Source organism: Mytilus californianus, unplaced genomic scaffold, assembly GCF_021869535.1.
Source record: "Mytilus californianus isolate M0D057914Y unplaced genomic scaffold, xbMytCali1.0.p SCAF_5, whole genome shotgun sequence".
In the NCBI taxonomy this organism is placed as follows: domain Eukaryota; kingdom Metazoa; phylum Mollusca; class Bivalvia; order Mytilida; family Mytilidae; genus Mytilus; species Mytilus californianus.
Window position 1 is genome coordinate 69,977,669 of NW_026262701.1, and position 13,792 is coordinate 69,991,460.

The window sequence follows — 13,792 nt, forward strand, 5'->3', positions numbered from 1 at the left end:
TTATTTGGTCAATGCATAAGCTAAGTTTTTCTAGATCTCAACGCTTCTCGTTTTGAATGACAAAAAGCGGATAGAATATTGTTCAATATAAGTTTTAAGGATCATTTTGAAAAGATGTGAAAAATCTTTTGAAAAATCTTTGTGTGTTCTTTTGAGTTTAAATTTTACTACGTTTCAAACTCTTACACACTTTTCGAGACCTACTATAAATGCAACAGATACAGGCGGGAGTGGCCATACTTTTCTGACACAAAGAAATAAACAACTGATGTAGGAAGAAGTAAATGAATAACATATCTTTTTGAAAAAAAAAAAAAAATCGATAAACAGATACAAACGCAGATGATTTAGTAAATATCCCCCCTTTTTATCCCATCGAACTAGAGATAAAGGATACTACAGAAACAGTTAAGTCTGCCTCATATCTTGACCTGCATCTAGAAATTGATAATGAGGGTCAGTTGAAAACAAAACTTGAGACGGCTATTACTTGTAAAGACAATTCTGATCACAATATATAGTAATTGTTTGTAAGACCGATGTTATACTAATCAAGGTATTTTTATTTATTTTTTTTCATTTTCTAGGACAAACAGAAAAAATGGTGAAGAATGCAGGATATGTTTTTAAGGTACAATATAATATTGGTAAATTAGAACGGGGGGGGGGATGTTGATGACAGTTACAATCACATGATATACTGAGCTGAAATAATAATAGTTCAGTAGACAAAATTGCTTGTTTTGCTTTTCTTCATATGCATAGAACCGTCTCGGTGGTCTCGTGGTAGCGTGTTCGCCTCGAGATCGTGGGTTCGAACCCCAGCCGGGTCAAACAACAAACTTTAAAATTTGTATTTGCTGCTTATCCGCTAAACACGCGGCATTAAGGACTGAGAGCAAAGACTGGTCGGCTCGGAGTGAGAATAATGTGTCCGGGTAAGGTGACATGTCTTCCTGCGGACTGTTAACCTTGTGAACTAGCACGTCAAAAATCCAACTCAGTGTGTCGGTCTGGTACAAAGCAGGGTTAATATTCACATACTATTAACATGTTCTCGTCCTAAATATGCATATTTATTAGTCGGGTTGTTGTCTCTTTGATACGTTCTCCATTTCCATTCTCAATTCTATATATTATTTGCCGCTGGACGTGAATCAGCCATCCATCATCATCATTGTCATCATCATCATCATCATCATCATATGAACAGCAAATTGAAGGCTCCAAGCAACGAGCGAAAGAACATGCCCCTTACAACAAGCCAAAGGCTTTTCGATCTATCAAGTTTTGTCTGTCCTTAATATGCATAAATTATGTGCCACTGAACGTTAAGGAAACAACAATCAATCAATCAGTCATTCCAAGTTTTCGTTTGATTAAGGATGGTTTTCCCCTATTTGATCCGCAAGTTTTCTTTAGGAAAAAGTGAGTGTGGTCCTTGCTTCACAGAATTTATTCGTTAGCCGTTAATTGCACATTATTAAGATACCAAGCGTTTAGACAATTAAATGCTACTACATGTATTTGATGAAAGATATTACAATGGTTGAATGATTGCTAGTTTTATTTGATAATGTCCAGCAGGAAATATTTCATAACTTGAGTGAAAAGCATTGGACAAAGCAGCAACACGCCAATAAAAAGAAAAATACTACAACTTGAAAAATGTGTTGCCCAAGTTAGGGTAGATGGTATTTGTTTTCCCTAAACCAAAAAATATAGACTTCTATTATAAAGTGCTAAAGAAACATGCCTCTAACAAATACAACCAATGGAACCTGTTATAGCTAGCGTCCTGAAGTAGCACATTTTTATCATGCTTTCCAAATTATGTGCCGTCTTTTTGTTGTTCGTTCTTCTTTGTCTATGTTTGCAAGTTTATTGGTTTGGAGAAGGGAAGCGATGATAGTTGGTATTGTCTGTTGTTCTGTCTAATAAATTCGGTAATTCCTGTTTTATTTTTTCTTAATGTTTTATGAGATCTGTTTAAGAGATATTTTTCCCAAACAACAGTATATGTGAAAGAATAACATGTTGTACTAAATATACGCGATGTGTCTTTTATAGGATACAATCCAGAACTCTGAACCCAATGGAATTATTAGCAAACAAACGAAAAGGGACTTAAAGAGGGAAAAAAGAAAAATGAAGAAAGAAGAGAAAATACGACAGAAAATAGATAAACAAGAGGAAAAGGTTGTTAAGTTGTACTTTAAGATGGTAGATAAGCTTATGATAAGGTACACAAAGGATGTCAAATTACAACGGAAGAAAGAAGATAAGAGGAGAAAGCAGATGGAAAAGATAGAGAGACAAGCTCAAAAGATGTTGGAGAAAGGTATTCATTTTAAATGACACTTTCGGGATTATTCGCATTAAACGATTACAAATGGACGCCTTTGACAGGACGAGCAATATTTTCTAATAAATTTCAACCAAAACATACCAATGATGTATAAAACATCGTTAAAAACTCGAAATTTATATTTTTTTAATTAAACCAACATGTTTTAAATGTTAAAATGCGAAATTTAATCATATATAACCTCATTATCGCAAGTTTCTAAAGCGTTGATTAAATTTACAACTGGTATGCTGAACATCCGGGCTTCTTATGGAAATATTTGATATATTGTATTTTTTCTACTACGCACTAATAAAACTTTAAAAAAACGAACAACCAAAGGACATTCAATTGTTAAAAGTCCGGATGCTTGTCCAGTTGCTCCTGACTGACGCTTTTCGTGCAATATATTTTTTAAAAACATTCTTTAAATTACAACTAATTTAAGTTTATCAAACATAGAAAGTAAAACGGGATTAAAAAACTGATACCAAGTTAATAAGCAACACGACAGGTGCCACATGTGGAGTAGGATCTGCTTACCCTTCCGGAGCACCTGAGATCACCCCCAGCTTTTGGTGGCGTTCGTGTTGCTTAGTCTTTAGTTTTCTATGTTGTGTCATCTGTACTATTATTTGTCTGTTTGTCTTTTTATTTTTGGCCATGGCGTTGTCAGTTTGTTTTCGATCTATGAGTTTGACTGTCCCTCTGGTATCTTTCGTCCCTCTTTTTTAATACTGAAATATATGTTGAATGCAATAAAAACATTTTCGACCTTTGGTCTTTAATCAATGAAAAGTTAAATCGAAAAAATACTGAACTCCGAGGAAAATTTAAAACGGAAAGTCCCTAATCAAATGGCAATATCAAAAGCACAAACACATCAAACGAATGGACAATAAGTGTCTCGTTGAACATAAAAACACTTCTCCTTATTTTTATGTTATGATTTTAAAACTTCATGAACGTATTTGATTTTAACACTTGCGTTTACAGAAATGAAGAGGATGGAGAAAGAAGGTGTAAAAAATGAAAAGAAGAAAAAGTCCCTAACTACGGTTGTAAAGGAAAAACACATTGATTTAAAGAAAAGCAAAACAAAGAGAGAGACAGAGAATAATAAGGGTCATGAGAAGAAAGAGGCAGAGAAAAACGTAGATGGAAAGAAAAAAGAGTGCCAAACTATGGATATTAAGCCGGAAAACATTGATAAAATGGGTACCACCAATGACGGAAAGAAAAACACAATAACAGCAAGCATTCGCTCATTTTTTCGAATCTTTTCTTGTAACAGACGACAGAAAAAGAATAAAGCTGTAGTTTGATAAATCTTTTTTTGTATTATATTAAATTTTCTATATTTTTTATCACTGTGTTTATATTCTATTTTCTGATGGAAAAGTCAAAATTGAATTTGGTATAAGAGACGACACGAATGGACCTGCCTCACGTAAAATGAGAGTCGTCCGGAATGAAATTCAACTTCGATCTCTTAGTCTCAATTAAATACAAATAGATAAGAAAAAAGTCATCAGCTACAGACAAAACGAAAAGAGAGGCCTAAGAAGTACTTTTTTCAAATAATTTTTATAAATCCAAGAACTTTAATTTTGTGACAAAGTAGGTCATCCGAAACACGAACTCGACGTGTACCTCACCATCATACACGTACCAAACAAAATATAGCAATAAGATGTGGTATGGTTGCTACCAAAACAACTAGTCACAGAGACCAAAAGACATGGCTGTATACCATTTAAGGGCTCTGTACGGCTTCAACAATGATCAAAACCCATACCGTATAGTAAGCTCTAGAGGTTCCGACATGATATTCAATCGCGAAAACTATAGACCTGATGTATGCTAAAGTAACAGACAGAATTATTTTTTGTCATTAATCAATACACTGTATCCTTCTTCTCTATTATGGTTAAATGTCCGATTAAACTCTCCTGCCTGAGGTAATACGAACCCTGTCAGACAGACATATACACCTTTAAATCATCCCATACACCAAATATAGTTGACATATTGCTTATGGTAACTGATAAACTAACATAACCACACAAACCTATCATTGGCCAATGAACCATGAAAATGAGGTCAAGGTCAAATGAAACCTGCCAGACAGACATGTTAACCTTAGAATTATTCCACACACAAAATATACTGGAACTATTAAATTGATTATAGTATCCGAGAAATAGACCGAAACATGAAAACTAAACATTGTCCAATGAACCATGAAAATGAGGTCAAGGTCAGATGAAACCTGCGAGTACACCTTACAATCATTCCATACACCAAATATAGTTGACTTACTGCTTATAGTATCTGAGATACGGACTTGACCACGTAACTGTAACCTTGATCACTGGTCCATAAAATGAGGTCAAGGTTTTGTGAACGTTACCTGACGGACATATAAACCTTACAAGGAACCCATACACCAAATATCATTATCCTATTACTCATAATAAGAGAGTATTCCACTTTTAAAATAGCAGTATTTGTTTTCAAGCATGAAAAAATAAGGTAAAGGACAATGGACATATGACAGACGGAAACTTCGTATACAAGGTATGAAGCATCCAGGTCTTCAAGCTCCTGAAATATACAATTAGTTTACGCCGTCGTCGCCGCTACCGGATTGTAATACCTATGTCTCGCATACTCCGACTTTCGGCGCCGGCGAGACAAAAACCGGGGATGAACTCAGGAAAAGACTAACAATAGGCCTCGGGACAATTTTTATAAAAAACTAGAAGTACTGCGAGCAGAGCTAACAAAATAATACCCCCACCCCGGAAACCCCAAATTGATTCTGATGAAACAAGAAAATAAGAGGTAACATTTATATGATAAAGATTGCGAGAAATTCAAATAAATTGTAATAAGGGTTTGAGAGGAGTTACGAATAAAAAAAATTGGTAACCCTAAAATAAACAATGGTAAGATCCATGCTTTACTGAGGGAAACCCCAAGAATAATTCGGACCCAATGCCCCCCTCCCCCCTAAATCAACCCCCCCCCCAAAAAAAAAACATTAAGAGAATGTGCATGGCATTATATGGTTGAGTTTCTGCGAAAGTTTCATTTAATTTAGATTAGGGGTTTAGGAGGAGAAGCGGATACAAATGTTTACCATAGTATGCAGATATGATGTTAACTATAAGAAAAACACAAAATTTATTCAGATGATAAAATTAGATAATAGGTACAGAAGTAAATAATGTCAGTAATATTTAGTCAAAGTTTCACAAAACTGAAAAAGAGCAGATGCGGATACAAAACCGGGACAGAATGACGAACGGACAAACAAACATACGGACGGACTCCTCAATCACTATAAAAGGCGGGTTATGATTAATGTACCATATACGAAAATGATGACACGTTGAAAATTGATCGTCACTACACCACAAAATAGAAATCCTAGAAAAATGTTGCGCTTGCGCTAATACCATTAATCAACGTCATAAACGTCTCTGCTGACAACGTTATCGTCGAAGTTTCGCCGATACATTGCACAAGGATATTTTTTGGAAGTCTAAAGAATTGATCCCGTGCAGCTTTTCTGAGGAAAGTAGAAATTGAAAGAGGAGTGTGGTGAGTTATTTTATTGCACTTTCTTCAAGTACTATGCCTTTTATTCTGTTTTCCATTTTAAAACCTACTAAGACAAAAAAAGAATACCACATTTAATGCAAATTTGATTTTGAGGCCTTCAGCATCTGCAAGTAAATGTAAGTCTTCTGTTTCATGGTCTTGAGCTGAGTTCGTTGTGTTAATGAGAAGTCGTTGTACGATTTCCTATCAAGACAATTGAATGTATCTTAAATTTGCTGATAATCCTCTAGACTTCCATAGATTTTGTGATAAACAGCTAATATTAATATTTGTATTTTTGCCGAAGTACTTTTGACCTTAAAATTTGAGTTTCTATAACGCAGTAGTCTCAGATAAAGTGCATGTAGGTCAAATTCAAACTTCTCTTATTCTGGTCGTTCTGGCTCTTTAAAGATTAGAAATCAGAAAAATAGATCTTAAGTTTCGATTACTCTTCAGAGTCAAGATTAAGTGTTTTTGAAAATAATGGCAAATTAATATTAGATATGTTTCAGTTTTGGATTCTGACTACAACTCCCGTAGTTCCGGCGTGTGTATGTCCTTTGAAAAGTTGGAAATTAGAAAACTTCGATTTTGGATGGATACTTTTGATTACTTTGGATAGATAGTAATCTTCGGTGATCTCCCAGAAAATCAAAGTAATCTTCAAAATCCAAGTCTTCTTTAAAAATCCTGTAGTTTAGACATTTCGGGGAGTTCTGAATTTCTGAGTACCATACTTGTTTATACTGATCAGTGAGTGTTTGTTTTATGCTTAATGTAAGCCACTTATGTTCATTCTGAAGGTCGGAAGTATAAGTAAGTCCGCATTTGCTGAGAATTGAATGAACATGTGTTATCCAAGGCAGATTTTAACCGTTTGTTGTATAATGTAAAAATATGCCAGGTTATATATACTGGATGACAACGTCTCACCTCCATTTACAAATTTACACCAGTATGAACTAAGCCTTGTTTAAATAGATATACTTAATAGGCATCGCCCAGTTTCTCCATATACAATTGTTGATTGAATTCTCCTGTGCATATTTAAAAGGTGTTTTAAAAATTTTGTACTTGTTCTATCACATCATACTTTCCGAATCCCCATACTTCACATCCATATATTTATACAGGTCTTTTTCAAACGTGATTGGAATGCTATCGAGACCTTTAATACGTTTACAGGAGAAGAAGTCTATCATATCGTTGATATATACTAGTAAAGAAAATAACAAGGGAGATAGATTTTCCCCTTGTCTAACTCCAGTTGTACATGGAAATTTTTTTAATAAATGTATTGGTAAATGAATGTTTTAATATTAACTTAAAGATGACAGCAATGCGTGTAAATTTTTTGTTCTGTCCATTTATACTATACAATAACAGTCCTAAAAATACAAGTATAATATAAAGTTGCTCATGTAGATTCAATTTTTTAAAGCGGCATATAGGGAAGGGGTTACAACGGATTTCATAATGCATTTTTCGTTTTCATTTAACCCAACAATCAACAGGATAAGTATGGAGAGGACAGTCCAAGAAGAAAAAGAAAATCAGACAGTGGCTGGATTATGTGAAGCGATCCTTAGTGTTGCCGAGTTTGAATTCACACTTGAACAGTGGGAAGTAGTCGAAGTAGACATACGTGCAGCTGAGGATAGGGAAACCGACTTGATAAAGGAATTAGGTATGTCCGTCAAATAATCCCCCATCCCCCGTTGTCCTAGCTTACACTTCTGAATATAAAACAAATTCAAGATTGTCTCTTATGATCATTTTGTACATTTATAGTCCACTTCTACCCTTAAACTATATGAATAAATGATAACCTTATTTTTGGTAAAAGATATCGTTAATGATGCTATTGGTTATATAACTAAGTGCTTTGTAGATAGTTTTGTATTTTAAATTAGTCAAAATTGAGAAAAAAATATCAATGTGTATAAATGGGTCATTTCTCAGATAAAAAAAAATCATTTTGATTCACTGTTTCTAAGCCTACATCTTTTCTATGTTATTGTTTGCTTCCTTTAAATCTTTGCATCTTTCAAATCAAATTTCATTATTGTTGTTTTCATTTCTTTTCCTGTTCTGCTCGGTGGATGAGTTATGCTCTTCATCACCTAATAAGTAATGTTACATACAGGCTTCGTGTATAGCAGGAACGAGACAGCAACCAAATGATATAAAACCTAAGACATATACATAGGTCAATAAACAGCCTTAATCGGTAGACACATGTCCTTACAATATGTCAAGGTCAAAATCGCCTCGCGTCTATACAAGTTGTAAATAAATTTACCACATACTTTTTGTTTATTTCAATTGTTAGGTTGTTGTCTCATTGCCATATACCTGATATCGACTGAAACTACCAGCAAAAATTAATTCCTCAATGTTCAATGTCTTTTAAGATATATACGTGTTTCTCCATTTAGACAAATTAAAAGAACAGGGCACAACCGAAGAAAAAAATATAAAAGGAGAAGACAATGATTTGACACTCCAAGAAGACATTCAAAGTGTATCTGATGAATCGAAAGACTTGGAGGAGAAAATAGACGCAGCAGAACAACCGGAAGCATCAATGAGAGCAGCAGGTAATAACGTTACTTCTTGAAATCCATTGCCGCTTGTTTCTTTTACGAGTTTTAATTCTGGACTACTTGTCTGTTTTTGTTTTATAGTTAAAATTATACTTTCTAAACAGTTATACCTAAATATTTCCTTGTTTTATGCTATTTACTCTGAACTGAACAGTAGCATATTGTCTGTTCGTTCATTTAACAATAGCGAATATTATAAATTGTAAAGCAGATTTCGGTGTTGTAGTTGGAGATTAAGAGTTATCATCATCATTATTATTTGGTGGATCTGTATATCTTGTGTTATCTCATCATTTTTTTGAATGATTACCGTATCCCTGGAGAGGGTCTTATAAGTTGAACGATGGACAGTCTTCAGACTGAATGCCTTTTTACTACCTGATTGGAAGATATTACTGACTCTTTCATAATTAAAGTCTGTTGATTGGTTGGGGCAATTTGAAACCTAGTAAATGTACTTTAATCCCACAGAGTGTCGGTACACAGGAACATTATTCTATAAATAGCCGAAACTCCTGCAATTGCACATGTGATCATTCCATATTTTATCCAGTCGGCCATACTTTTCTGACACAAAGAAATAAACAACTGATGTAGGAAGAAGTAAATGAATAACATATCTTCTTGAAAAAAAACTAATCGATAAACAGATACAAACGCAGATGATTAAGTAAATATATCCCCCCTTTTTTCGGTGTTTATACATAATGTATGTATAAACACTGAAAAAAGGGGGGATATTTTACTAAATCATCTGCGTACGATTAGTTTTTTCATTCTCCCACAGGCATTTGTCTTTGAAAAAATATCATATATGTTATATTAAGGTATATATGGAAAAAATCAGAGACAAGTGCCTGTTATTCCCCACCAAAAAAAAAGGAAAATCTCAAAATTAGTATTTGCCGTTTATTTTTTGTAATTATTCACTTTACAATGCTGTTCTGCACGGAAAACATTTTTTAGAAAAGCTATTACTTGTAAAGACAAATCCGATCACAATATATAGTGATTGATTGTAAGATAGATGTTATACTAATCCAGGTATTTTATTTATTTTTTTCATTTTCTAGGACAAACAGAAAAAACGCTGAAGAATGCCGGATATGTTTTTAAGGTACAATATAATATTGGTAAATTAGAACGGGGGGAAATGTTTATGACAGTCACAACCACTTGATATACTGAGAATTAATAATAGTTCAGTAGACACAATTGCTTGTTTTGTTTTTCTTCATATGCACAGAACCGTCTCGGTGATCTCGTGGTAGCGTGTTGGCCTCGAGATCGTGGGTTCGAACCCCGGCCGGGTCAAACAATTAAAATTTGTATTTACTGCTTATCCGCTAAACACGCGGCATTACGGACAGAGAGCAAAGACTGGTCGGCTCGGAGTGAGAATAATGTGTCCGCGTAAGGTGACATGTCTTCCTGCGGACTGTTAACCTTGTGAACTAGCACGTCAAAATACCGACTCAGTCTGTCGGTCTAGTACAAAGCAGGGTTAATATTCACATACTATTAACATGTTCTCGTCCTAAATATGCATATTTATTGGTCGGGTTGTTGTCTCTTTGACACATTCCCCATTTCCATTCTCAATTTTATATATTATTTGCCGCTGGACGTTAATCAGCCATCCATCATCATTATCGTCATCATCATCATCATATGAACAGCAAATTGAAGGCTCCAAGCAACGAGCGAAAGAACATGCCCCTTACAACAAGCCAAAGGCTTTTCGATCTATCAAGTTTTGTCTGTCCTTAATATGCATAAATTATGTGCCACTGAACGTTAAGAAAACAACAATCAATCAATCAGTCATTCCAAGTTTTCGTTTGATTGTGGATGGTTTTCCCCTATTTGATCCGCAAGTTTTCTTAAGGAAAAAGTGAGTGTGGTCACACAGAATTTATTCGTTATACGTTAATTGCACATTATTAAAATACCAAGCGTTTAGACTTTTAAATGCTACTACATGTATTTGATGAAAGATATTACAATGGTTGATTGATTGCTAGTTTTATTTGATAATGTCCAGCAGGAAATATTTCATAACTTGAGTGAAGAGCATTGGACAAAGCAGCAACACGCCAATAAAAAGAAAAATACTACAACTTTTATTAGTGTTTTATGAGATATGTTTTAGAGATATTTTTTCCCAAACCACAGTTTATGTGAAAGAATAACATGTTGTACTACATATACGATGTGTATTTTTATAGGATACAATCCAGAACTCTGAACTCAATGGAGCTATTAGCAAACAAACGAAAAGGGACTTAAAGAGGGAAAAAAGAAAAACGAAGAAAGAAGAGAAAATACGACAGAAAATAGCTGAACAAGAGGAAAAGGTTGTTAAGTTGTACTTTAAGATGGTAGATAAGCTTATGATAAGGTACACAAAGGATGTCAAATTACAACGGAAGAAAGAAGTTAAGAGGAGAAAGCAGATGGAAAAGATAGAGAGACAAGCTCAAAAGATGTTGGAGAAAGGTATTCATTTTAAATGACACTTTCGGGATTATTCGCATTAAACGATTACAAATGGACGCCTTTGACAGGACGAGCAATATTTTCTAATAAATTTCAATTAAAACATACCAATGATGTATAAAACATCGTACAAACTCGAAATTTATAATTTTTTAATTAAACTAACATTTTTCACATATTAAAATGCGAAATTTAATCATATATAACCTCATCATCGCAAGTTTTTAAAGCGTTGATTAAATTTACAACTGGTATGCTGAATATCCGGGCTTCTTATGGAAATATTTGATATGTTGTATTTTTTCTATTACACACTAATAAAACTTTAAAAAAAAGAACAACAAAAAGACATTCAATTGTTAAAAGTCCGGTTGCTTGTCCAGTTGCTCCTGACGCTGACGCTTTTCGTGCAATATATTTTTTAAAAACATTCTTTAAATTACAGCTAATTTAAGTTTATCAAACATAGATAATAAAACGAGATAAAATAACTGATACGAAGTTAATACTGAAATATAAATACTTTTATAAATTTTGACTTAGATGGAGAGTTGTCTCATTGGCACTCATACCACATCTTCTTATATCTATCTATGAATACAATCAAAACATTTTTGATCTTTGGTCTTTAATCAATAAGTGTCTCGTTGAACATAAAAACACTTCTCCTTATTTGTATGATATGATTTTAAAACTTCATGAACGTATTTGATTTTTACACTTGCGTTTACAGAAATGAAGAGGATGGAGAAAGAAGGTGTAAAAAATGAAAAGAAGAAAAAGGCCCTAACTACGGTTGTAAAGGAAAAACACATTGATTTAAAGAAAAGCAAAACAAAGAGAGAGACAGAGAATAATAAGAGTCATGAGAAGAAAGAGGCACAAACTATAGAAGCTATAGAGGCCAAACAAAATGGTATGACGAAAAGCAAAACAAAGAAAGAGGCAGAGAAAAACGTAGATGGAAAGAATAAAGAGAGCCAAACAATGGATATTATGAAGGAAAACATTGATAAAATGGGTACCACCAATGACAGAAAGAAAAACACAATAACAGCAAGCATTCGCTCATGTTTTAGAATCTTTTCTTGTAACAGACGACAGCTGTAGTTTGATAAATCGTTTTTTGTATTATATTAAATTTTCTATATTTTTTATCACTGTTTTTATATTCTATTTTCTGATGGAAAAGTCAAAATGGAATTTGGTATAAGGGACGACACGAATGGACCTACCTCACGTAAAATGAGAGTCGTCCGGAACGAAATACAAGTTCGATCTCTTAGTCTCAACTAAATACAAATAAATAAAAAAAAACTTCAAAAAAGTCATTAGCTAGAGGCAAAACAAAAAGAGAGGCCCAACAAGTACTTTTTTCATGTAAATTTTATAAATCAAAGAGCTTTAATTTTGTGACAAAGTAGGTCATCCGAAACACGAACTCGTCTTGTACCGCACCATCATACACGTACCAAAAAAATATAGAAATAAGATGTGGTATGTTTGCTAACAAAACAACTAGCCACAGAGACCAAAAGACGTGGATGTATGCAATTATAGGGCACTGTACGGCTTCAACAATGATCAAAACCCATACCGTATAGAAAGCTCTAGAGGTTCCGACATGACATATTCAATCGCGAAAACCATAGAACTGATGTATGCTAAAGTAACAGACACAATACTAATATGACAGACAACAACTAAAGATCACCACTTACTGAAAGGCTCCCGACTTTGGACAGGCACATAAAGAATGTGGCAGGGCTCAACATTGTTTGCAAGTTATAAACAAAACCTTAACTGAGGCCGGGTCTGGATGGGGGTCCTTCATTTTTATATTCTTTATTTTCTTAGGCCATTTTTCTCTATTCTTTATACTTTTTGCTCATTATTCTCTATTCTTTATATGTAAGCACCTCATTATTCTCTATTCTTTATTTTTTAGTTCATTTTTCTCTTTTCTTTATATTTTTGCCAATTATTCTCTATTCTGTAAACCCCGTCCACACCCTCTGAACTGGCCTAGGATAGTGTTGTAACAGCACACGTGAAATTTAATTTGAAAGGGGTTTACTCATCAGACCATCCCGATCAGAAAAAAACACAATTAATAAAAAAAAACCAGTATACAAAGAATCGATATTACATTACTCGTAGTTACTGAAAGCAAGTTAAAACCAAAATGTGTCCATGGGACATAGATGCCCCCGCTTGTAAATATACGGCAAATTCAACATTTTTTTTTTTCATTAATAAAGGGATATACCAATAGAACGTGAAAGAGACGCCACAAAAATATCGGACATGATCTGTGTTTGGTGGTAATAATTATTTTGTATATGTTTCATAACATTTGGTTGAGGCAACCTAACGAAAACCAATTTCGTGATGTATGAACGGACGGACATACAGACGGACGCACGGGCAGACAAGGGTAAAACTTAATGACCTCGTCGACTAGCAGCCGGGGAATAAAAATAAGGAAATGTGGTATGATAGCCAATGAGACAACTTTCCGGCAGAGTTCAAATGATGTGGATGTAAGCAATTATAGTCACCGCATGGCCTTCAACAATGAGCAAAACCCACACCGTACAGTCAATTATAAAAGGCCCGGACATGACAAAATGTGAAAAAAACAACTGCCTGATTTGTGCTAAAACAATAGACAAAATACAAATATGACAGACAACAACCAACGACAACCATTGAATTACACTGAAGA